This window comes from Mercenaria mercenaria, chromosome 10, assembly GCF_021730395.1.
Source record: "Mercenaria mercenaria strain notata chromosome 10, MADL_Memer_1, whole genome shotgun sequence".
In the NCBI taxonomy this organism is placed as follows: Eukaryota; Metazoa; Mollusca; class Bivalvia; order Venerida; family Veneridae; genus Mercenaria; species Mercenaria mercenaria.
The window spans coordinates 67166585-67192445 of record NC_069370.1 but is presented as its reverse complement, the minus strand read 5'-3'; positions in this window follow the sequence as shown (position 1 = coordinate 67192445).

Here is a 25861-nt window from a genome sequence, read left to right as displayed (position 1 = left end):
TAGACTTCGATTTAGTTTTGACTTTTCAAAGTACCAATTCGTGTCATTCAAAGTTTTTGTCATAAAGTAGTAACTTTGTGTATTTTTGAAACTGACTATAAATTGACATTATTCTGCATAATAGCCACCTCACTGTTAAATAAACAAGTGATTTGCGTTATCTGTGAGAACTGCACGGGAAAGAAAACACGAATTATACGTTCATGTTCACAAAGCAGATAGATAAACAGGTTAAGCTGCATGTTTGGTTTGGTGTGTAAATTTACGTGGAAAATGCGCGAGTATACTAAATCTACAAACTCCATTTAATCACCTGCAGAAGTATGATAGCATGACAATGACAATGTTATCATTGTTCGATTCAGTGTTTAGTGTCCAAATACATTAACATATTGTTTTTTGCCCCAACTTTCCATCTGTTTTGCATAAGACAGGGGTGACTACAAGCAGTAATACGGCGTCATATATTAAAGACAAAATCCTGGTTATTATATTTTTTTAAGGTTTAGCAGTATATCATAAAACAACAGATTTTTTAACGAATGAACAGCATCTTGACACACAATTTATCTGTCCAATACATGTTTTACTGTTCTGTCCCACAGAGTTGGATACTTAAAATATTCTTAATGAGTTGTCCCCCTTTAAATAAGAATGTCATTTGTAAAGAAATAAATGTAAACAATTGTCAAAAACGATGTTTTACCTAGTTATGTAAAGTTTAAACACTCGCACGATGTTGCAATTGCATCAAAACGAAGACGTGTAACAGCTTTTAAAAAATGGTGAGTTTTTAAAGGCTCTGAACTGTCCAGAAATGTGGTCCCTTCATGCAGTCCCTTTCCGGAATTCAATATATATATCAGTAAATTGACAATGGTTTTGTAGAATAATATAAATGTTTTATATGCTGTTAAATTTTCAAGCAAAACAATGCTTTCTTTGTATGATTTGATGACGTTCGAACTTTTTTTTCCGAAACATGGACCTATACCTTAATGCAGCATATTTCGGATTTATGTTATCTATGTCATGTAATGACATCAGTACTAAATCATTTTGTTTGTGATATAACGTGTCGTAGTTTCGCAATGTTTCATGGTATAATATACACGATGATGTTATCTTCTAGTATTCATGTTGAGTTCAACGTTTTATCATCTGGCCACACACTCTAAGTTCTAGGATCAATATTGATTAACTTGATAATACTACACCATCAGGGATGAAATAATAAACAATAGCAAATAGAAATGCATCACATTGAGAAGGGCACAGAACAAATTTATGACGAAATCAAAAAGCTTTCCTTTCTGTTTATTCTGCTTGCAATTTTTTATGTGTTAAACAGCACACTAATACGGTAAAGTCAAGATATACGCTTTTGATTTGTCAAAACATTTTTTAGAATATTTATTGTATTGACAATTCTGATATACAACAACAATTACCAAACTCACATGTTAGAAAAATGACTAAATAAATGAAATAAAAGGTGTGCTGAATGTTTTAGTCGGCGGCAAAAGATATACATAATTCAGGTTGAGAGCAGCTGACATATGAACAAAGATAACATACATATATTTGATACACCAAACATGTTTGATAAATGTTTCTTACTGTTTTTACTTCCGAGAAATTTGTGTGAGACCAATATCTCATTCTATCATTTACGTGTTATTTTTGATAAAAAGCTTTCGTTTGTAACGCAAATAAAATACTTGAAAGCCAAATGTCTGAAGTCATTAAATCTTTTAAAGGTAATTTCAAATACTGATTGGGGAGCCGATCGCACGGTTTTATTAAGACTTTATAGGGCTTTAATTAGATCTAAGATAGATTACGGCTGTATTGTTTATGGTTCCGCAAGAAAATCTTATTTACAAATGTAAAATACCATACAAATCAAGGTCTCGTATTGCTCTTGGTGCATTCCGAACATCGCCAGTTTAAATTTATATGTTGAAGCAAACGAACCATCTCTTACACACGCCGAGAAAACTTTCACTGCAATATGCTTTAAGAGTGGCTGCCACAAATCCAATCCTGCTCATGAAATTATTTTTAAACCAAAGTACTCCGATTCATATGAGGAAAAACCAAACAAATCAAACCGTTTTTGGATTTCGCATACAATCTTCAAAGAATGAAACTGACTTCAAATTCGATGGTATTAAAGAAAATTTAATTCCAGATACACCACCATCGACCCTTCATACCCCTACAGTTCTTTTCGAATTGAAAACTGCCTTTAGAAAGTCTGAAACAAACCCTGAAATATTCAAGTCAAAATATCATGAAATCAAATCAACTTACAATGACTATTTTGCAATTTACACAGACGGTTCAAAGATGAATCAAAGGTTGGCTGTGCTGCTGTCAGTCTCCTTCATCAATCAAAATTACGTTTGCCAAATAATGCAACAATATTTTCAGCCGAGGCCAAAGCTATTGATTTAGCTCTAAATTTTATATCAAAAAATAGTGCAAAAAAAATTATAATCTTTTCCGACCCCGCCTTTCCCGTTTTACCGTCAATCATAACCGAAATATGGAAAATCCATTCATTCAAATATTCTTCTCAGGCTTCATGAACTATCTTTAAAAAAATTTTATCATATTTGTTGGATTCCTAGTCATGTTGGTATTCATGAAACGAGGATGCTGATATTGCAGCAAAGAAATCCCTTTTATTATCACAATCTAATTTGAAATTTCCACATACCGATTTTAGGTCCAATATAAACAAATACATTTTATCTAAATGGCAGTCGTCATGGAACCGTGCTTCGTTCGATAAACTCATGATATCAAACCTATTCTAGGGAATGGCACCAAGGGAACAGATCTGTTTCGCAGGGAGGAAGTTGTTCTTTCTCGCTGTCGAATAGGTCATACCCGTTTGACTCACTCTTACCTTTGAATAAAGAAGATCAACCCGAATGTGTACCATGTCAAACACCGCTAACTATTAAACATATTTTAATCGGCTGTGTGGACTTTGCTGCACAACGCAGTACATATTATGACGTTCAATCTTTGAGAGAATTATTTGACAACGTTTCAGTCGGAAATATTTTATCGTTTTTAAAGCAGATAGGAATATATCAAAAGATCTAACACTTCTTATTTTTTATTTACATCTGCAATATTATTATATTTGCAGCTGATATTTTAACACAACGTACATACATTTTTACATTACTGTTTTTAGATATGCTTTACATTTTTACATGGATGCTTTAAGATATGTTTTACATTATTTATAGTGTTCTTTACATTTTTACATGGATGTTTTTAGGTATGCTTTACATTTTTACACCAGTGTTTAGGCTTTACAGTTGGCGTTTGCAATATGACTTATTCTCGGCGATATATGACCATTTTGTGTCGATTCGCCGTAAAACCCAACTCACTCACTCACTCTATCATTTACGACTACAAAGGTTACGAGAACGTTGTGAGATACTTGGTAAATTGTTACAAGAAAAAATCTTTAAGACTGGACCATACATCTCAGCACATAAAAAACTGCTTTATCATTTTACCTTAGTTCATCGACTACTATCATGCAAATTGCTAATTTAGAAGTGATCGATGCAAGTATTCGGCGAGGTTTCTTTTGATAAAACCATTTTTTCGTTACAGTATGAATAATGATTAACATGTTAAAAGAAGGTTTTCATCGAACAATTATTAATGTTATTTAAATGTAAATTGATAGCATGTCGAAGTGAACACGTTCACAAAAATGCCCATTAATCTATGCCTGGGACATGCAATAAAGATGTAATCTAAATAAAGATACCAACTCAATCATCATTTTGTATAATCTTATTTGAAGTAATCAAAACAATTCTCCCACCATTTAGCTGATGTGTTATCAATGCAATTCAGTAGGACAAGCTCTAAACATCAAACATATATGCGAAAACTTACTTACCAACTTTAGGTACATGTTGCTAAGTTGACAAAAAAATAATGAATTATCTATGAAGTAAATTGTATATCATACAGGTGTCCTGTAATATGCGATATCACGTGATGCCGTATGCATTTATTGCCTATGAACGGAGAATATTTCGCTCAATATCGAGGCTGCAGAAGTCAACAAATCTATACTTAATCTCTAGCGCACAACGCCTGATTTACAGTTCTGTTTAGTTCTATTCATTATATAAAATCTTATTAAAACTTTAAAGTTTATATAATTTTGAGAATATAAAAGTCGTAAAACAACAATTTAACTTGTCGTAAACTCTTTTATGTCCTAACCAATAATACGTAATAATTTAGATTTTTCACTTTTCATTGCTTTAGAAATTTAGGAAGAATACTTGACTTATGTGCTAATTCATCTAGAGTTAAGATAAATTTGCTACGACATTACTAATAAACGGAAAATTGCAATGAGCTCGTTGATATTCTTGTCCCTTTAAACGCCTAGAATTGGCTTAAGCCTTATGGTCACACTACACATGGACAGTGCCGTTCATTGTATGGTGCCGTAATTAGCAGTCTCTTGAATTATCATATAATTTTTATCGAACGTAATGACATTTACACGAAGGCAGTTTTTGTAAAATTACATTTGAAAATTTCTTTTAGATAACTGGACAGGACTGGGCTAGACAATCCTTTGTTCAAACTTTTTCTTATTCTCTGTTATTTTAATAACTCGAATTATTCACATAAGTATAACTTTCTAACGTGAAATGTTCATTGATAGTATTAAACACGTAATGCTAAATGTCGAGCCTCACTTGGGGCGTTGAATTCTTCATGTGAGGAAGCCATCTGGCTTACGGAAGGTCGGTGGTTCTACCCAGGTGCCCGCTCGTGATGAAATAATGCACGGAGGGGCACCTCGGGTCTTCCTCCGCCATTAAAGCTGGAAAATCGCCATATGACCTATCATGTGTCGGTGCGACGTTAAATCCAAAAAAAAAACGTAGGCAAAATATTTCATTTACAAGCCGATTATGTTTGGTTTGATACAACTGTATGTTCTCACATAAATTTCGTTGGATTTTCTAAACAAAATCACCTGAAAGGCATAAGCAGAATCCAAAGAAGCGTTGTGCTTACACAACATTTTGTTATTGTCTAACCAAACGTTCTGAAAGTTAAAAGGTTTATGCTTCTGTTGCTAATAAACAAGTTCTCTGTCCATCAAAGGTACGCAGAAGTTTTGCAATAGCAAATAGCATGTAACAAATATTATTCACGATTTTTCTGTTCTATATTTCTTATTTAAAAGGTAGTTCTGCACGTTTGTCCGGAAAAAGTAGAATTCAACCTTGATTCGGCGTACGGAAAAGAAAACCACTTTATAAATTAATGGAAATCTGTGAGTAAATTTATTAAAGTGGCACTGTTGTTATACTTTTACAGTCAAAATATGATATTAAAGATATGACACGTCAAAAATTTCAAATAATGTCTTAAAATTAGCGTGAAATGTCCGGTTCGCTTTAATCATTGTCAAATATCTCAAAAATACGCACACGGACCTATTGTATTTCACCAACTTATAGGCCATGTGTTTATTTACAACTGTGAGAAGTATTATCAAAATCTACATTGTAGAAAAAATTCTATTTGCAATCATGTTTGAAAAGTTATGATTTTCCGATAGACTCCCATTATGAAATATTGCGTGAGGTCCAAGTAGGTATTGTAAACAACACACTAACGACCGAGATTCCTTTTAAAAACATATACGTAAAATACATAGGCAATCACACAATTCAGGTATATCGATGTGTATATAATGTATATATATATACAAGAAGTTACCACACAAATACAATGGATAACAAAAAAACACAACAAATAAAGGACATAGAAGGGTATCGTCTTAGGACGGTCAAGGGCAAAATACCACAAATGTTGAAAGCGTTTGATTTCTCCATACATCTGGAAGCCGTGGCACAACTACACATGTTGTTTCAAGTCGAACGTAAAGTATAAGTCATTGTCACATCCCGGGATACAGTGTAGGCTAATACTACTTGAAACAGTACCAATGTAAATAAATCAACTACCACTGAACACCATTCGTGATATCAGCCGCAGCGTAGAATCGAATCTGGATTGCTAGCATTGTAATCCTAACTGCGTTTTTATCCAAACTTCTAGCTACTAGAAAAAACATGGAAAATTTGACTTGTATCAAATCTTAGAAATTGTAAAACAATATTATACAGTTCAAACAAGTGTTTCAAATCTAAATTAAGAAAGGTATTTCATAAAACATAGTCAAAACCCTGTTATATTTCCTTTTTAAGTTCGTTTTGTTCATGGACTGCAGACAAAGATATATCATAGAACAATTTTTAATGCAGAAATATGTTTCATGATGTTTCTTGAATTCAGAAATAATTTATAGCAAAAGAGTGTTTTAACACTTTATGCATGATGGGCGGTTATGCGTCGGGCATAATAATTTCATGAGGGCGCAGCCCGAGTGAAATTATTTGTACGACGTTTTACGGCCCGTGTGTATAGATAGTGTTAAACACGCTTTTTCTATGAATTATTTCAGTTCTAATATGCCCTTAATCTAAAACAGTAGATAAAATATAATAGCGCTCTTTCTTGGTCGCAACAAAAACTTTGACGTTACCGCACGTTACCTTGACGTCATTCTAACGTCAGTGTGTTTTAACAGAGACAGGCATATTAGAATATCAGTTGTTACATTTACGCAGTGTTTGTTTTAAAATGTCATTACATGTGCTAAATAATGGTATTCCTTAGAATGTATATAATTTCTGTTCTTGATCAAAGCATCATATATAGCATTTTTATATTCTTCTATGCTGTTTTTTTTATTGCTCAAATTTCCAAATCTTGCCGGATCTAAAATCTGATTAGACATTTCCTATATCTATTCTCTTTATGTTTTTTTGTTTTGTTTTGTTTTGTTTTGTTTTTGTTTTTATGATTGTTTTTCTAATAACAATACATTACGGATAAATCAGATAAACGCACTGAACTTCCTACTTCCTATACATTAAAGGCCTAGTGAATATAACAGTCAATCCAGAGGTCCGGGGTTCGAATCCCGGTCCAGGCACTGGAAATTTCTAAGATGCTCTTGAGTGTCTCCCACCTAAGTTAGAGGCCTGTACTGGTCCTTCCCAGGAAAGACGGCTTCGCGTGAATCTGTGCTATACACCGGGCACGTTAAAGAACCAGACTGTCTATTTGCAAAGAGCTAGGCTAAGTTAGCCGGAAAAGTCTGTATCTAAAAAGGATTCTCTCTCTGTTATGAGGGCTTTATCTCACTCTGTCCCTCTAGTCAGATCGCTCTGTGTCGTACTAATAGAGGATGAATTTCGCGCCCTTTGTGGCTGTGTTTGCTATATGTAAAGCGCCTTTGAACGTGTTTATCATGAAAAGGGCGCTATATAAATTTGGTGTAATAATAATAATAATATTTTTATTCTCTTTTCGGTACATTTTGCATTTGTATCACAGAAAGCCTTCAGAAATATTTATCTCAAATTCATATGTAAATGTCGAGAAATTCGCATAAAAGGCCACCCGATGTCAAGGAGTATCATCTCGTGTGCAAGTGTTTTACGACATTTTAGCCAAAATTTTAGTGCACTAAAGATGAAATAAGCACTACGTTTTCTACAATGCTATACATTTTTTTAGATCCATCGTGGTAACATTGTCTAAATCATAAAAATGTGGGATTTTATTGTCACGAAAACTGGAGACATTATTACCCCCTATGCGAAAACTTTGTCTCAATCATTTATCTGTATCGGTATATTTTCTAGATTTTCACCCTGTCATAGACCTACTTTTAACAAGTCTTAGACATCCATGCATTTGCTTAAATACGCGAAAACGAAGTGTTGAATATTTTAATAAAATGCAGTAAAATGCATTGCAGTGAAGTCATCTGTAGTTGGGTTGCCTCATATTTCCGCATTTCATGTCCTCGGCATTCGTTTTTTTAACCACTTGGAACAATTGTATTTCTGGTTTGCATGATCTGAGCAGATGAAATAACCGTGTTTCTGAAATGGATGGCCTCACCAGCTTTAAGAACTGTGCTTTTTGAAATTCATTATTTAAACAGCTGCAGGGATCGAGCTTCTTGTATGCATAACCTGTACAGCTGCAAGAATTTTATCTGAAATGCATGAATTTAGCAGCTAAAAGAATCTTGTCTCTGATAAACTCACCTGAGCAGCTGAATGTTTTGTGATTCTGATAGGCATATATTGAGCAGCTGAAAGAATTTTATTCCTGATAGGCCTGACTTGAGCAGCAGAAAAGACAGCATAAAATAACCTTAATTGTTATTCCATCACACATTTTTTTCACTGTTGCTGTCCTATAAATGTTGTTGTTTTTTGTACTTTCTAGAGGGTTTGTTTCCTTTCTTTGTTATGCATTTTGCTGATTATTTGTTGTAGGCTAGATTCAGTTACTAGTGCCATTTGTTACAATTGATCTGAACTGAAATGACGACATTCACATAAAAATATAACATCGCTCCCCGCGGAATACTACCGGAAGCTTGTAAAAACACTGTTCCGTCGTTTTTATGATAGCTTGCACTTCCACTACCGTCGATGAACAGGCTCAATCAAACCGAGCCTTCAACATTTTCGTTTATGTCTGGTTGGGCGACCTGTGGTTTTCTACATTTTTATTTTAGCATAACTTCGTTCCATACGGAAAGTCTATACTGATCAATTTCAGACGATGCTTTTCTCATATGTCAAGCACTATTTATAAAGATTGGCAATAATGTAGCAACTTCAGCTGCAATGATAATTAAAAACATGTTATTTGATATTGTGAATGTTAACATTGTTTCTGAAGACATTGTGAGAGCTATATCACATTTGATCTTGATCTAAAGATGTATAATCGATGGAATTAAGGATGTGTAAACACATAAGCACTAAGGCGTCTGTTGATTATGTTATGTCCTCATTCTGTAAGAATAATCTTCGCCGCTTTTGCTAAGCACTTGTTTTTACTAATAGTGATAGGGCTCTACATGCTTTAGGCTTAAAACCAGCATGGTTTAACAACGTCATGGTCTGTGAAGGCATTTTTCCAACAGAACAAAGAATTTGATAAAAGAATACTGCTCCGTGAAAACGCATGTCGTCAATTTTAGATACAATCCAGCCAGACTTTGTTCTTTAATGGAGTTTAAATATCTCGGTGTGTTAATATGCAGTGCAAACATCAAAACGACATCAAGCATTTAGACAGTTTTAATAGGTTCAAGTGATTTTCATCTGCGCGCTGTTAACGTTGTGCGACTGAAATATACGTTTGACCAATCAAACACTCTGAAATAAATTATTGTAATTTTAAATAGTACATCACTTAAATGAAGAAGATGCATGTAAAGCTAAATAAAGAAACTAATTTCTAATTATCGACTTTTTACGCAATCTGTGAAGGTATTTGTTCGCCTTCGTATTCGATACAAACAACTAGCGTAATCCTGCAACCGTTTCTTTTTCATGTCCCTGTATATACTTTGAAAGTCTAATTTAATTAATCATAGATTAAACCGACGGCATGCATTACCAGAGAGCGAGAAGTATTACTGGGAGCTGAAAACTAATACATAATTTCATACCAATAACTGGAAACAAACAAAGGCAGAAAATGCTACATTAAATCGATACGATTATAAACGTAATCCTCGGTTTCAATTTAGCTAAGCCAACAACATATCTAAATATTTTCTCTTAGTATTTCAACCATTTACCCATATTTTATGCATCTACCTTGTACTTATATCTTGTATTCTCATGAAAACAATATATTCCGTATCCGGAGGATGCAATGACTTTAGTCGAATTCCCATGTTAACAATAAATTGTAAAGCAGATGACCGATGGAAGTATCCGTATGAAATTCAACATTAATAAACACTTGACGCGATGTTTCTCTAAACGTTTCATTGATTATATAAACCTTTTTTGCTTCTCTTTTCCTCCATTCTTCTGGAAAAACATAGTGTACAGTATTATTTACCATCGTCCTTGACAATATTGAGTACTCGTCCGAAAAACAAATATTGTAATCGCCTATTGGTTCGTCCAGTGAACTGTATCGCTATCACCTTTTTGTACAAAACAACAGTTCATAACATAATAATAAAATTACAATTCTGAATTTCTGAATAACATTACCATTATACAAAGTATAAAAATACTCTATATAAGGGTCTTTGCCAACTACTCTTTTTATTTATATTCACTGGCATACCGAAAGAAAACTGATATTAAATGTGTTTTCCTCAAGAATCAGACTTGTATTACTACCACAATCTTTTAATATTTTGAATATTCTTATTGTAGTATGCTCAAGTACTTTAACTTATTATCAGACAATACTGTTATTCGGCGAAGCTGTCTGAGCCAATTTTTAGCCTACTTAACCAATAAAATCGGTAAATTTATAATCCTTTAACTAAAAGCAGTAATGCATTTCAAGAAGAAAATACGTATAAACAACGCACGGGAGATTATTCTTTATCTATACTATGATCCAACATTTTCAATACATTAAATCCCCACCAATGTCGAGTATCTTTTATTTCTTATGTTATTCTATTATTTATTTCAGGTGAAGCAGCTCTAAGTTAAAATAAAACTTTTTGGTTTAAACAATATTTCTCTTCCAAATATGTATTTCATACAAACATAATTTTATTTATTTATATTAATGTGATAAGATTGAGGAGTAAGCTAAAAGCTTGTATTAAAACCGTTTCAAACTAATTGCAAATAGTAAAACTTTTTAAAATAGGTATCATTCATTGACATTTGAATGTACAATGCACAAACTATGCAGCTAAATTTCCTAATGATGAAAATATCACGTAAGTTGCATTAAAATGAAAACAATTATCATATGCACTGGTGTCGCTTTAAAATTGTGTGGTTCACTTCAGCTACAAGCATTATTGCTCGTGGTGTGTAATAAAAGATACTATTTAGCACGTATACATGTACAACAGAAACCCCATTAAAGACATACTTCCGTTCTAAAATAATAGACTTTAGAATGTAACGTTTAACTGCACAAATAGTTTTCAATGAAACTCTTAGGTAGCACAGACAAATTTATTGTTCATTTCCCTTCGATCACTGTTGCAGAAACAACCAGCAGAGGGATGTTTTTATTAGATTTTTCAGTCAGTGTCATCTCGCATCCGAAATAATTTAGTACGTTTCAAGTCAATCGTGTAATATTCATAACTTGTTTTAATATTCATTTCTTGTGGAATGTTAAGTTTGCATTATAGAAAAGGTACGATTATTAAGAATGTATTAAACGGCAGCTCAAATCGGAATTCACAAAATGCAAACATTTTTAAATGCACTTACCTACAAATGCCTATTACAGTCACAACATTTAATTTGGATTAAAATAAGGAAGGTTTAAAGCCACTAAAGCATTATCAAGTCGAATTCCTGGAATGAGCAAATGCTCGAATGACATCCTAAACGTTACGCATCAGTTCCTTACGCCGATACCATTACCAAACTACATTACTAATATTTTCGTAACGTGTAAATGCTTTCATAGACTCTATCCGCTTGCACTTCTAATATTTCAGTAATGAATCGTAAAGAGAAAGGCAACGATGTACCTATGTTAATTCCATCTGTCAGGATCTCATATATCATTTAAAAAAGTGAATGAATCTTAAAAATCGGCTAAAAGATAATTTAATGAAGGCGAATTTGTTTCCCAAGCAACAAAAAGCAAAATGGCCGACTTCTTTAAATTCTAGATACATACTGGAACTGTATTTACTTTTTTCCGTAGAATATCTTCTCTACGATTTTAAACTGTTATGAAATAAATTACCATGTTTTATAACTTACTTAGTATGGAAACAAGAAATTAATTTGTTTGTAAATGACGTCATAAACACACTAAAATGGCTGCCTCTATGATCAGCCATTTTCTTAAATTTAAAATTACTATATCTTTTTACGTGGTCCGACTTTCTTTCAGTTCTTTCAGCGTTTTGAAAAGCTTGAGCATGGCTTTCATATAAATTTAACTTATTGTCAGCCATTCCTCATAAAACAAATAAGTGATTGTGATTGTAAAAGTCTGGTCCGTGTTTGTTTCCGTTGATCGAGCAGCATCTTAATCACATACGGGTTCTAAGTCTGAACTTATCAAAGTTGGACGGTAACGTTGTTAATGTGAAACTTTGATGGCGATTACTGTTGACAGAATGCTGGTTATTTGTATCATATAACCGACCTATACCAGCATTTCCGCATTTGAAATTCAAAGCATTTTTCTCAATTCTAAGGCCAACGACTAATAAATGTCACTGAATGCGACAGACATAATATGTTTCTAAATATTTTTCTTAGAATTAAATGAATCTTAAATAAAGCCGAGAGAAAGGAATTACTGTCAAACTTTGGATGTATTAACATCGTATTCTATGAACATTTTTTTCAAAATATTCGTAGAAAATCGTCTTTTAGATGAATATGCGTGTTATTGAGAAATGTCAATTTGTTATCCCCGAAGCATTTGTCAACAGCGTTATGTAATGTCCATGAGGGAGTATTGTTACTTTCTGACATACGCTTTGCTCCTCTTTCCGTATAAAGCAAACAAATAAATTCATATTAACTTAAAAGTGTAAGTGTAATACATCATAAGCCTGGTGAACATTTGAATTTGTTACACGTATATGGTCTAACCTGCACTGAGGATATGAAGAAGACATTTGAAAGTACTCTGGGGAAATAAAACCATACCTATTGTCTCCAATATGTACGAATAAGCAGTGTAGACCAAAATTAATGTTAATCCTGTTTTCCAGGGTCACAGAAATACAAGCACGATGTTTACAATTACTTTTTATGTTCCTCATACAATACCTAATTTGTATTTTTGTTCAGTTTAAGATTAATAAGAATGTAGCAATAAATAGTACTCTAAAGTTATTAATAATAAACAAATATTAATTTCATAACAAGCAAAAAAGTTTTATTACCTCATAATTTAATTGAATACATTTTACTGAATCTTGACAAAGTGTCCCGGTTACAGACCTGATGAGGTTGTTATTTATAAACTGAAATACCGCTCCCTTGTAAGTACACACTAAGCAGAGGTGGGGAGTCTTGCTATAATTTGAACGTATCCACTGAGCTACCGCTACCTTGTTGGGACAATCAAAGCCGTGGCAGGATAACTTGCTTTAACTTAACATCATTGTAAGGACTTCTCCTAACTTTGTTCAAATGGGCTATTCAGCGCCCTTTTAGGGCCACTATAGAGCTAAATATAGAAATACCTTCAAACAATTTCTTCTCATAAATTGCATTTTATCAAACTTGATCTGTAGCTTCATTGGAATGTCCTGTTCCAATTTTATGCATATGATGACCTCATTTTATTGGCCGCTAAAGGTAAAAATAAAACCATTCAAGAGACCTTAAATTAAACTAACCCTGCTCAAATCGTCTCTTTTGTCCACCCGATTTAACAGACCGAAGAACCATACAGTTTCAACTGTTTGTCATTTATCACACTAATTTAAGTAACGAATTTCTACTGCCTATGGAACTTTCCACACCAGGAGGATAGTATGTTCCTCTTCCAAAGACCACACTCACTAGCCTGTTTAAGCTCTGAAATTAAGACGAGTGATCTAGGTCATCACGGCTATTTTGTTTATCAAATTTAAAGGGAAAGGTCAATTGCTGAATTAACAGCATAAATGTGTTGCAATATAATCAGTTAGTGTTTGTTTCATTTTGTATCTTAAAAGTTGAGTTCGTACTGCTCAAGCAAGAATTGAAGACTTGATATAAGATATGTGAGTGACAATGTATTGAAACTCTAAAATAATGTTTGTTTTGATTTTCTGAACTTACTGTGTAGAATAAAGTGTATTTTCCCTATTAGGAAAATGCAAAAGTACCAAAAATTGCAGTTGCAATATGTAAGCATATCAGCATTCAATATAACTGAAAAAACATACATGTCTTACTTTTTATATCTTTGCTGGTTTATATTTCAAATTGGAACAAACTTTAATTAACACTTTTTATATCCATACTGTGTTGCATACCAAAATAACTATGAAAAGATTTAGCATAAACATGTCTATAAAAATTGTGAATGTCTTTATCAAGTTTCTTTTGAGATGAGAATATATATGAAACTGTAATGCTCGGGTGAGTTATTGTGATCGCTCGATGCCCGTCGTCCGTCGTCTGTCGCCCGTCAACGTTTAGCTGGTGTATGCGACAGAGGCTGTATTGTTCAACTTATCTTCATGAAATTTAATCAGAATGATTACCTTGATAAAATCTAGGCCTAGTTCAGTTTGAAAATGGGTCATCTGAGGTCAAAAACTAGATCACTAGGTCAAATCAAAGAAAAACCTTGTGTATGCGATAGAGGCAGTATTTTTCAACTGATCTTCATGAATTTTGGTCAGAATAATTCCCTTGATCTGAAATCTAGGTCGAGTTCGAATATGGATCATCTGGGGTCAAAAAATAGGTCATTAGGTCATATCAAAGAAAAACATTGTGTTTGCAATATAGGCTGTATTTTCAATTGATCCTCATGAAATTTGGTCAGAATGATTGCCTTGATAAAATCTAGGTTGAGTTTAATTATGGGTCATCTGGGGCCTAAAACTAGGTCAAATCAAAGAAAAACCTGGTGTATGTGATTGAGGCTGTATCTTTCAATTGATCTTCATGAAATTTAGTCAGAATGATTGCCTTGATGAAATATTGGTCATCTGGGGTAAAAAAAAAAAAACAACAGGCCATTGGGTCAAATCAAAGAAAAACATTGTGTATGCAATAGAGACTGCATTTGATACCGGATCTTCATGAAATTAAATCAGAATGGTTGCCTTGAGCAAATATAGGTCATGGTTGAATATGTGTAATATTGGGTCAAAAACTAGGTCACTAGGTAAATCAAATAAAAACATTGTGTATGCAACAGGGGCTGCATTTTACACCCGATCATCATGAAATTTGATCAGAATGTTTACCTAGATAAAATCTAGGTCAGTTTTGAATATGGGTCACCTGGGGTCAAAAACTTGGTCACCTTGTCAGATCAAAGAAAAATCCTTTGTTTGCAATAGGGGCTGCATTTTACATTGGATATTCATAAAATTCAGTCAGAATGGCTGCCTTGATGAAATCTATGTCCCGTGGGGCCAAAATCTAGGTCACTAGGTCAAATCAAAGAAAATACTTGTTTTAGGCCACATTTTCGGTCCAGTCTTAATGAAAATTGGTCAGAATATTCGTTTTGATGAAATCCCTAGGTCAAACATGTTTACACTGTTATGGTGTGTTTCTTGGGTGAGCGACCTAGGGCCACCTTGGGCCTCTTGTTTCGTTTAAATATAGATTCAAATCTCTCACCAATACTTGAATTGGTCCATATTTTAGTATCCAATGTTGGAGTCCTACATAATTACCAGTGTGTATCAAATATGTTCCTGAAATGCTTGGCTCTATCGATGGGTTTGGGGTGCTCTGTGCTTCCAGGAAATCTATCCTTACCTTTTTATCTTTTTCAGAAGGAAAGATTCAGCTATAATCAGATATCAATTATCTTTCATGTTGAATTAAAAACTTTATAACTCAAGAAAAAACAGACGAGACACAATTTAGCGACCACATTTCAACTTAAATTTTTAGTGTGTCCGTAAGAAGTTTTGTCAACTGAGGTCCGGTAAATATTCCCGCCGGGAACGTATTCATCATCGTCAATATCACAATCTATGTGATCACGCACCACAACATTGTTTTTTACTACCAACTCAATATTATACATCTGGTCATACACTTTTCCTAAATTTTCAAAATAAGAAGCATCGTTTTGTAATGTGTCAAATTAGTCAATATTAACGGTATTGTGCACAGGAGGTCATACCCCTGAATGAATCAAGCATCTGTACAATTGGTTAAAATAAATTCTAGATATTTCTATAGGTTTATCCCATCTAAACAGACAATCTCACCAATACATCGTTATGCAATTGAGAAATCATTATCGTCATTTTCAACCTATTCCTCTCTATAAATGTCATCAAATAAGATAGACATAATACGTTTTATGCATACCATTCAAAGATTTAAACTGATTTTAAAATAATCATTCAGACTCACCTGTCATTTGTTTGATTTATTAACCACTTACTGTCTGACTTGATCCATACGAGCTGTTTTTCTACAAGCTTACACTTAGTATATAGAATTTTAAGAAAGTTGTTGTCAGACTAGGAGCCTCGAAGAAAACGTAGATATCAAAAATGGAATAATAACCTGCCGCTCAAATTCGTTTAGTTGGTTATACTTAGTCATCTATTTAGTAAGATATTTACAGACGATACGTACACAACTTAAGAAATTTCTCCTGGAAGTATGAATGTTGAACTACAGTCAAACCTGTCTTAAAGACCACCTCTGAACACAGACCACCTGGCTCTAAAGACCACATGTTTTGTTTCCAATTTTAACATTAATTAACATTGTATTTTAACCTGTGAGTAAAGACCACCTCTCAATGAAGACCACAATTTGCCTCTCCCAATGGTGGTCTTTATAGACAGGTTTGATTGTATCTGCAAATGTTTTTCCTAACACTCATAGTTATGCTTTCATAATTTCGTCACCAACATTTTCAGAGTATGAGACAGACAAATGGAAAGGACATATATAAATGAGCCGCGCCATAAGAAAGCCAACATAATGGCTTTGCGACCAGCATGGGTCCAGACCAGCCTGCGCATCCGCGTAGTCTGGTCAGGATCCATGCTGTTTGCTAACGGTTTCTCTAATTGCAATATGCTTTAAAAGCGCACAGCATGGATCTGGATCCATGCTGGTCGCAAAGCCACTATGTTGGTTTTCTCATGGCGCGGCTCAAATATAAAGGTCAATATTCGTGAAATTTACTGATGTAAAAACAGAAATATGTACAATTAATTTCATAGTTTTAAGGTCAACTTCTAATAATGTCAACAAAAAATACGGGCCTAGTATGTTTTTATTATAATAACAAATGAATTATAGGTAAGTGTCGAAGGAACTAAATGTTTTACTATCACGACATAATTTGTTAATTAATTCAAGGAAATCGTTTTTTAAACTTACACAGGCTATTTAAAATGTTATTTGTTATGGTATATAATTGCTTTAAAATTTAATAGACAAATGTTCATGTAAATTCATGTTGACCTATGTATGAAGACGTAATCAGTTTGCTTGCTTTTTTATATTTTTGTGCGTGAGTTTAGTCATACCAACGTTATTTTTTGTCATATTTTTAAACAAAATTTAATATCTTTTATGACCAAAACTCAATGAAGAGAAAAACATAATTAGCCCGACTAAAGTTTACAGGTGAATGACTGTCTGCAGATAATATACTTGAATAACGTTTGAAAACAATTGTATGTCTGTCTCATCTGTTGACATTTATTAAAAAAAACAACAAGGAAGTTGAGCTTAAAAAATAGCTACTTTACTGTTCAAGTGAAAGCTCGAGAGAAAATATATTTTTATTGTAATAACACTAACAAAAAAACAGTATAATTTACTATGTAAGAGTTTTAAAGACGCATTTACAGTCACGTTTGCATAAACGTGATTGTGTTCGACACTGATATATTATCTGTAATTGTTTAGATGTTGTTTTTTTTTTTTTGCAAACATTGATCCGCACATGTTGTGTTTATTATATTACTATATTATGGTCTGTAGAAAAACACACACATCATTTTAATGGTTTTACTATTGATTTAAACAGCTCAATGTTCTCTAGAATGATTAATAACGTTATTGCAACCTTTAAAAAGAAATTTCTTTGGAATAAACAAATCAAACAGCAGATAAACAGTGCTTTCTTTAGATATTACGTCGAGATTTATGCAATGATCAATGTACATAGAGTTGTGCTTTTAAATGCTTATTATGTTTGATGTGTTGCGGATGTTAAAATATCGAACAACTCAAGGGTGAATTTACAAGTATAGATTGAATATGCTTTAAGTTTTATGATTTTCGCGGAGTGAGAAGAACAATTTATTTTGTCCCATGTTAATTACTAATAAATAATAGATTGTTTGTTACCGGTCGACCCAATAAATTTGAACGGGTATGAATATTCTCCATTTCAAAGCTGAATTCAATGTTTAAAACGTGTTACACTTGCCTTGCTTGGAATTTTTGTTAAACATTAAGGGCATAGCCCCTAGATAGACTGTAAACTATAAGTAATGCGTTTGGATGTAGGAATTTCAACTCATATATAACAATGAATTCTTATTTATAACATACAGTAGTTATGAGACATTTGAAGGAACAGAATCGCCAACGAGGTCGTCGAGGTGAAACAAAAATGTCATCACTATTTAGACATACAGAGGCGACATTATCTAATTATCGCAATAAATGCAGCTAACATTTTGTCTTTTATATTTGTCAAGTATAAGACAATTATCTCCTGTTCTAAAGAGGCTATTGTGCTATCGGGATAGCTTAAAGATAAGTGCGTAATGAATGTAATCGTTTAGTATCGTCATGATAATTTTATGTCAGAATTATCAATTTTTGATTGAACAGCTGATGATTTAAGCTGTCTATGCAGCAGATACTATAAACAAAAGAAAATTTATTTCCACAATGTTTTCTTTGGGTATTCTAAACATATGTTAGGACTGTCGTACTTGGATTCAGTGTTGTTATATTTTCTGGTCCTTTTGGATCATGGAGTCCATTTAACATATGTGTAATAGAGTTCCGCTTAAGCCGGTGCTACAGGGGTGAGAGGTGTTGCACATTTCATTACCTCTCATGAACAGACTCAATCAAACCGAGTCTGCTATTATTCTTCTTGGGTGGATTCTTTGCTTCCAAAGGATCTTTTTACAGATTTTATTATATTTTGGCACATGAAACAGGAAAATAAAGTATTTGTTTGTTTTGGGTTTAACGCCGTTTTAAACAGTATTTCAGTTATGTAACGGCGTGCAGTTAAGCTAACCAGTTTTGTACCAGTACAAACCTGTTCTCCGCAAGTAACTGCCAACTTCCCCACATGAATCAGAGGTGGAGGACGAATGATTTCAGTCACAATGTCTTTTATCTTCGCTCTCCCTATTGAGCTCCCTGTTGGGGATAAAGTAAGAAAGATTTTTTTTGCAACTGGACTAACATCACTTACCGTTCAGATGAGTACAGTTGATGATGTTACCGCATGACAACACAAATGCGCCTTTAAAAAGTCCCGAGCCAAAGTAACGATGCCCTACCATATTGGCAAGTGATGCTTACAACGGAACCTATATGTAGCTATTCTATAAAATGTATTTTAGGAACATCAACAACATATAAATTATATTGTCAGTGTATTTGAAAACGAATGTTATCGCTTTAAAAGTGGTAATTTATGAATATTAAAGAATGAGAAAATGTATGTGAAGTTGATGCGGAATGCAAAATATTAGATCATAATATTTAAATTTAAATGTTACAGCGAAAACATTTGTTTCCATACGTGTTTTGAAAGATAACAACTAACTGAAGGGAGAGGGAAATTCTTTACGTAAAACATGACCAGTTTAATGTTTGTTATTTAAAGAGTGAAAAATGGATGTCACAAACAATACCTTTGAATAAAAATTAGCATTCTTTACGGAATATAGCGTAGTATACTGAAACACGACGAAGAATATCATTGAACCGCCGATAAAGCCTCGCAGACTGTTTCAATAAAAATTCCATGTATAAATGTATATAGACTCGCCATACTGTGGGCGAAACCCTTTCTGTCTACTGTAAAGGAGGTATCCCAACAGTAGTACATCTTTTTTCATGTTAATGATTTGGTAGGTATTCGTTTTTCTTCGATATTTTTTCGGTTGTCTCTAAACATGCGCAGATTATGTCAAAAGTATAACATATTCATCGGTAATCTTACTGTGTACATGCATTTCCATTTGTCATTCGTAAGTTCTACAAACGATTTATTCAAAATACTTGTCAGTTACGCAAAGCATCTTATTCAACATTTCCTTTGCCTTGGGAACATTATATAATTCAATATCTGACCTGTCATATATGACAGAACATAACAGAAGAAAGTGCATCGACATACCGCATTTGTCAGAGGAACAGGAGCACATTGTGACAGCTTGATTGAAACTGTAATAGAGACCAGTCACCTCCACTCAATAAGAGGAATCGCTTTACCGAAGCTCATACTAAAGGATATTTGTAAAGAAATTGTGTAACTTGTTTGAAACAAATTGATGCAGGCAGTTTGTATCCTTACGGGATTTACGTAAGAAAACAGAATTTTCTGATTGACAAGCAATGTGAGCAAATAATTGAAAAATATATATTTCATGTATACGACGTGCGCATTCAATAATTTTAAACTTCAGACACACTTTCTTTGACTTACAATCAATCAATCAATCAATCAATGAGCCTGCCTTAAGTTCGCTTGGCTGTGTTTTATATTTCCAAAGGTTCTTCATAGAGGATTTAACATCACAACAACAGTCTTTACTGGCGGCTGTAAAAAGTATCACCGTAGCATTTATTCAGCACACACCGTCTTAAGTATTAAACGTATTTCTACGTTGCAAACATTTCAACTTCACAAATAGATCAGTTATTTTTGCAACCTCTGTTATGACATTTATTTTAGTTTGCATGGAAATAACGCCTAAATACACGATGAATTTACATTTTCTTAAGGAAAAAGATATACTAAAGAATCCTTAAAACTCATATTTTTAGGAATCAGTTGGTCCATTACAATGTAATTTACATAATTTTGAGATACAATTAGTTTTGCGTGCTGGAGGAGCCATTTCTGATCTTTTATACAATTTAAATTAAATAAGATGACGATCAGAATCTTAATGAGTCATCTGCCGGACGTCAAGGCGTGTTTTGGTTCAGCCAACAAGTCAAAACATGTCAAGGTGAACTGACAAATGGAGCGGACTACTAGTATAAATATACATTTAATAATGATACTGTATTTTTGTATTTGATCTAAGTTGCCAGTTTTATTGTGAACTGTAAATTCTACGTTCCGTTATACTATGATTTATTTGTCTGATTATAAACCGTTCTTAAGGATGTTAAGAGTTTTTCATACTCTGTGAGCTTGAAAAACATTATGTAAAATTGAAACAATAGGGGTACTTTTATAATATCCCACTTAATGTTATGGCGATTTTAGGTCTTACAGGTTACTACAGTATGCATCTGGATTGAAAGATGGAACACTGAAAGACATAAAAATCACACGTATACATATAGGTCAAATAAAGTTTAAATGTTCTTTATAATAAGGACATCTAATCAGATGATACTGGATAAAACTGCAATATGATTAAATTCATTAGAGTATTTTGAAATATTGTACAGTATATTGCAAAGTTCTATAAGGAATAATATTACGTTCAATAATTTAGCTTCAAATAGGTTTTAAAAAACAAAATGGTAGTCAAAATGAAAACAGAACATGTGTCTTAAAAGAAGTAATATAGTGATGCAGTACAACTGAGCGAGAATGTAAAAATGCAGCACGATTATAACTTGTCACATAACGTTGAAGTTTACATGTAAACTCAGCCGTCTATGTTCCATAACCTGGTTCACGGTAAAGTGAAAATAAACTGAAATAGAACTAAATAGAATTGAATCGCTAGCTATATACTTCCTCTTTAAAGGAAGTTTCCGCAAAAGAGGACATCTTTTATGGTGATCCTTTGGTATGTTTCTCTTTTCGTGTGCGTCTTAATTCTTACAAATTATTTAAAAGCATAAGCGTGTTTTCTCGTAAACTTGCTTGACATTTCCAATTATTATTCGTAAGTTCAACAAACGACATATTCAAAACATTTATCAGTCACACAATGCATCTAATTCCACGTTTCCTTTTCGTTGTGCAATATTATATAATTCAGTATCTAACCTGTCATTTTTGACAGAGTATAATATGAGAAAGTGCACTGAGAAATATCATCTGTCAGAGGAACAAGAATTCTTAACAGTAATTGAGGCCAATTACTTTTAGCCAACAAAAACAGGAATTTCTTGAAGAAATCATTCCAAAACTGTTGCAATTTGGCACATGTGTTTCTTTGGCACGCCGTTCAAACGCTCCTTCGGACTTCGAGTATCATTTTAACACGGGCAGGCACCTGGGTAGAACCACTGACGTTCCATTAGCCAGCGGGCTGACTTCCTCACGTGAAAACAATTCTACACCGTGTGCGAGGTTTCGAACTTACAGCGGTGACGGGCAACTTATTCAATGTCAGTGACCTTAACCAATTGGCAACGGCAATTTCTTTTAGAAATGTCCTTGCGAAAAGAGACAATTTTCGTTTCATAAGCTGAGCAGTATCGCACTCCGAATGGAAACAATACTTCAATATAATATTTTAGCACATATGTAAGTAAAAACTGTTTAAAATTCATAAATAAGTTACTTTTCTTTGCTTTCCTGTATATATATCATGAAACTTTGTTTCTTTAACAAAATAAATTTGAACTGTCAGATGTTTACCGTGATGCTATAGCTTACAACCACTGTTTTCCCCAAAATGAAATGCGCATAATTCTTATGTTAATTACTCACGGGTGCTTAATTAGTTTGAATAGAAAGATGTATGACGAATACGTGATATCTTTCTATATCATTTTTATAACTTAATTATCCTTATAATCTTTATTATATACATCTTTGTAAAGAAAGTTTTTACAGGAATTGTACAAAATGAAGACCGATGGAATTTGTTTTGAGTTCATATTGAAACGTTTTCATTTGTATTTAAAAAAGGTCATATTTTCTAGAATAGTTTCTCTTTTTCCGAAAAAGCTCTTTCGATATAGCACACCAATGTGCTCCAAGAATGAATCGTAAAGGACGGATTACACCAATCCGGAAGTGACTACTCAGTGTTACATGTGAAGTAGTCCAAAATGTAGTTCCATGCTATGGATGAAATCTGGTATAATGAGTGACATGAGGAGGTGACAGTTACATTTTTGGCTTATGTTTATTGCTTAGTATTGAGAATAGATCTAGACCATTTTCATTGTAAATTTCTTGGAATAAGTTTTATTCTTTGCGAAAAATGTCTACCTACGCGTAACTGCTAAACGGCAGTTTTCATGGGGGCATTTTTAGAGGGTGATGTTTCTCAGAACAGATTAATTTTCTTATATTCAACATAACATGTCAATATTTTTCTATTTTTGATAAGAAGACATGTTATACTAAATGACCATATATGGTTTTCATATCATTGAAATGCTCTAAAGTGCTGAAAATGAGGTCTGAATGTTTTGTTATTAATATGAAATAAATAAGGAATTGAATTGGTAGAATGTAACCTATAAGTTGTGCAGGGGTAAAAATTAAAACTTGTTTAGATGTGGCTGTAAACAGGCTAGTTTGGCCAAATTATGATAGAAGATGACAATTTCAGTGCAATTTAGCAGAGAAAAAAAGAAAAACTAAAAATATTTCAAAATCACTGTTTTGGGTGTATTTTTTTTTTCAAAAAAATGCATATTTATTGACTAAATATTGGTATGTTTTAGGTGTCAGGGGTGAGTTTGGGTATATTTTACAGTAACAGTGTGTGATTTGAGTGCAGTTTATGGTAAAACTTGATAAAATATGGCAAAAATAAGCTCAAGCAAGGAAAAGTGGTCAGAAATGATGTCGCGACAGCTTTTTTCCAGGAAATTTGGCGCGCTAGCATATGTTACTGAAAAAGCCATAAAACCTTGAAAATTGATTGTATCAAACTGAAACTGGTATTTTTTTCATGCATTTAGGTTACTGGTACAATTTAAGTGAAAATAACACATTTTGAGTATGAAAAATGTTTCTTTAAGGACGGATTACACCAAACCGGAAGTGACTACTCAGTGTTACATGTGAAGTAGTCCAAAATGTAGTTCCATGCTATGGATGAAATCTGGTATAATGAGTGACATGAGGAGGTGACAGTTAAATTTTTGGCTTATGTTTATTGCTTATAGTATTGAGAATAGATCTAGACCATTTTCATTGTAAATTTCTTGGAGTAAGCTTTATTCTTTGCGAAAAATGTCTACCTACGCATAACTGCTAAACGGCTGTTTTCATGGGGGCATTTTTAGAGGGTGATGTTTCTCAGAACAGATTATTTTTCTTATATTCAACATAACATGTCAATATTTTTCTATTTTTGATAAGAAGACATGTTATACTAAATGACCATATATGGTTTTCATATCCTTGAAATGCTCTAAAGTGCTGAAAATGAGGTCTGAATGTTTTGTTATTAATATGAAATAAATAAGTAATTGAATTGGTAGAATGTAACCTAAACTGTCAGTTTGTTTTAAGGAACATTATCAAAGCCATTATAACTGCCAATCTTATTATGATTTATATTAAAATAATATCCTTATTTTTGTCTTGAAATTGGCTTGCTTGTCTCTACTTGTTAACAAGATAACCTCGTCACATAGATTACCTCGCCGTTTCGTGATAAATTCCATTAAACATTTTATCCCTTAAAATCAAGTTTACCGTGTGTCAGACTCATACAAATTCTACAACAACACTGAAATTCGGCAAGTGTTTAATGCATAGGCACCCGATTTTTTGGGCTACGCTCCTGCACCGCAGAGCGCGCGCGCGCCGACATATATCGTACCATGTCATGCACTGTAATTCAACCTACCTATATAAAAGGTGAAAAGTCCACAAATCTCCCGTTTAAGAAATGGCATATTTTCTCCTGTTACTTAAAAAAACTAAAGGTACCGAAGCGACCATTATTGAAGCAACGGATGTTTACGTTTTGCACCGTAGACTGGTTTCAGAAGTTGTTGTTGTTGTGAGATGTTGCTGGCGCCAAATTTGAACGATTGTTTTGACAGCACAGAAGTGTAAAAGAAGATATCAGAATAAAATAATGGAAAAGAAAGTACTAAATTTAAACGATTGGTATGATCTTTGATTCAAAAATACATCAGTCAGCACCGTCAAATTGTTCTTTGTAACTTGGGGCCTCAATGACAGTGAGTTGGCTGGATTCGAATTTCCTTCCTCCTCACAGATTTTTGTTCGAAATCTCGCTTAAATATGGTATTCTTCGTGTGAGGTGTGTGGAAACCTTCCAACTGGTTTATTAAAGACCGCTGGATCAGCCTATGCTGAAATAGTTCTATAGGTCGTACTCCACCATCAAAAACAGGAAAAGTTGTCATATGGTCTAAATTCTGTCATTGTGGCTCTAAACCCAAAAGAAACTACATGTGATATGCATAGTATGAACATACAGATCTAAGAGTAGATCTAATAGTAATTAACAAGTCATCATAAGAAATATAACAAAACGAAAGTAGTAACAAAAAATGTTTACATGCTATAGATACTTTCATCAGCCTATAGATGGTAGGGTATATGTGCGATTTTTATCAACTTAGAAAACTTGCGAAACAAAGTTAAATATATACGCTGTTTTAATACAGGTCACTTTCTGACTACCTCGCAGTCAAAAAGTTGTGAGGCTATCATCAGGCATTTGATTATAAATAGATCTATGCAGGTACAGTCCCATAGAGTTCTTGGAATAACAATTAGATACCATTTGCATGGTCAGTACATCTACAAACTGTTATGAGACCCGTTTAAAATACTATTTTTTGAAACGTGCAGAAACAGTAGTTAGCTCAAAACTTGTTTCATGGGAGTTATTATATTTTGCAGTATTCTGTAAGTATGCTGAAACAGCAGCTAA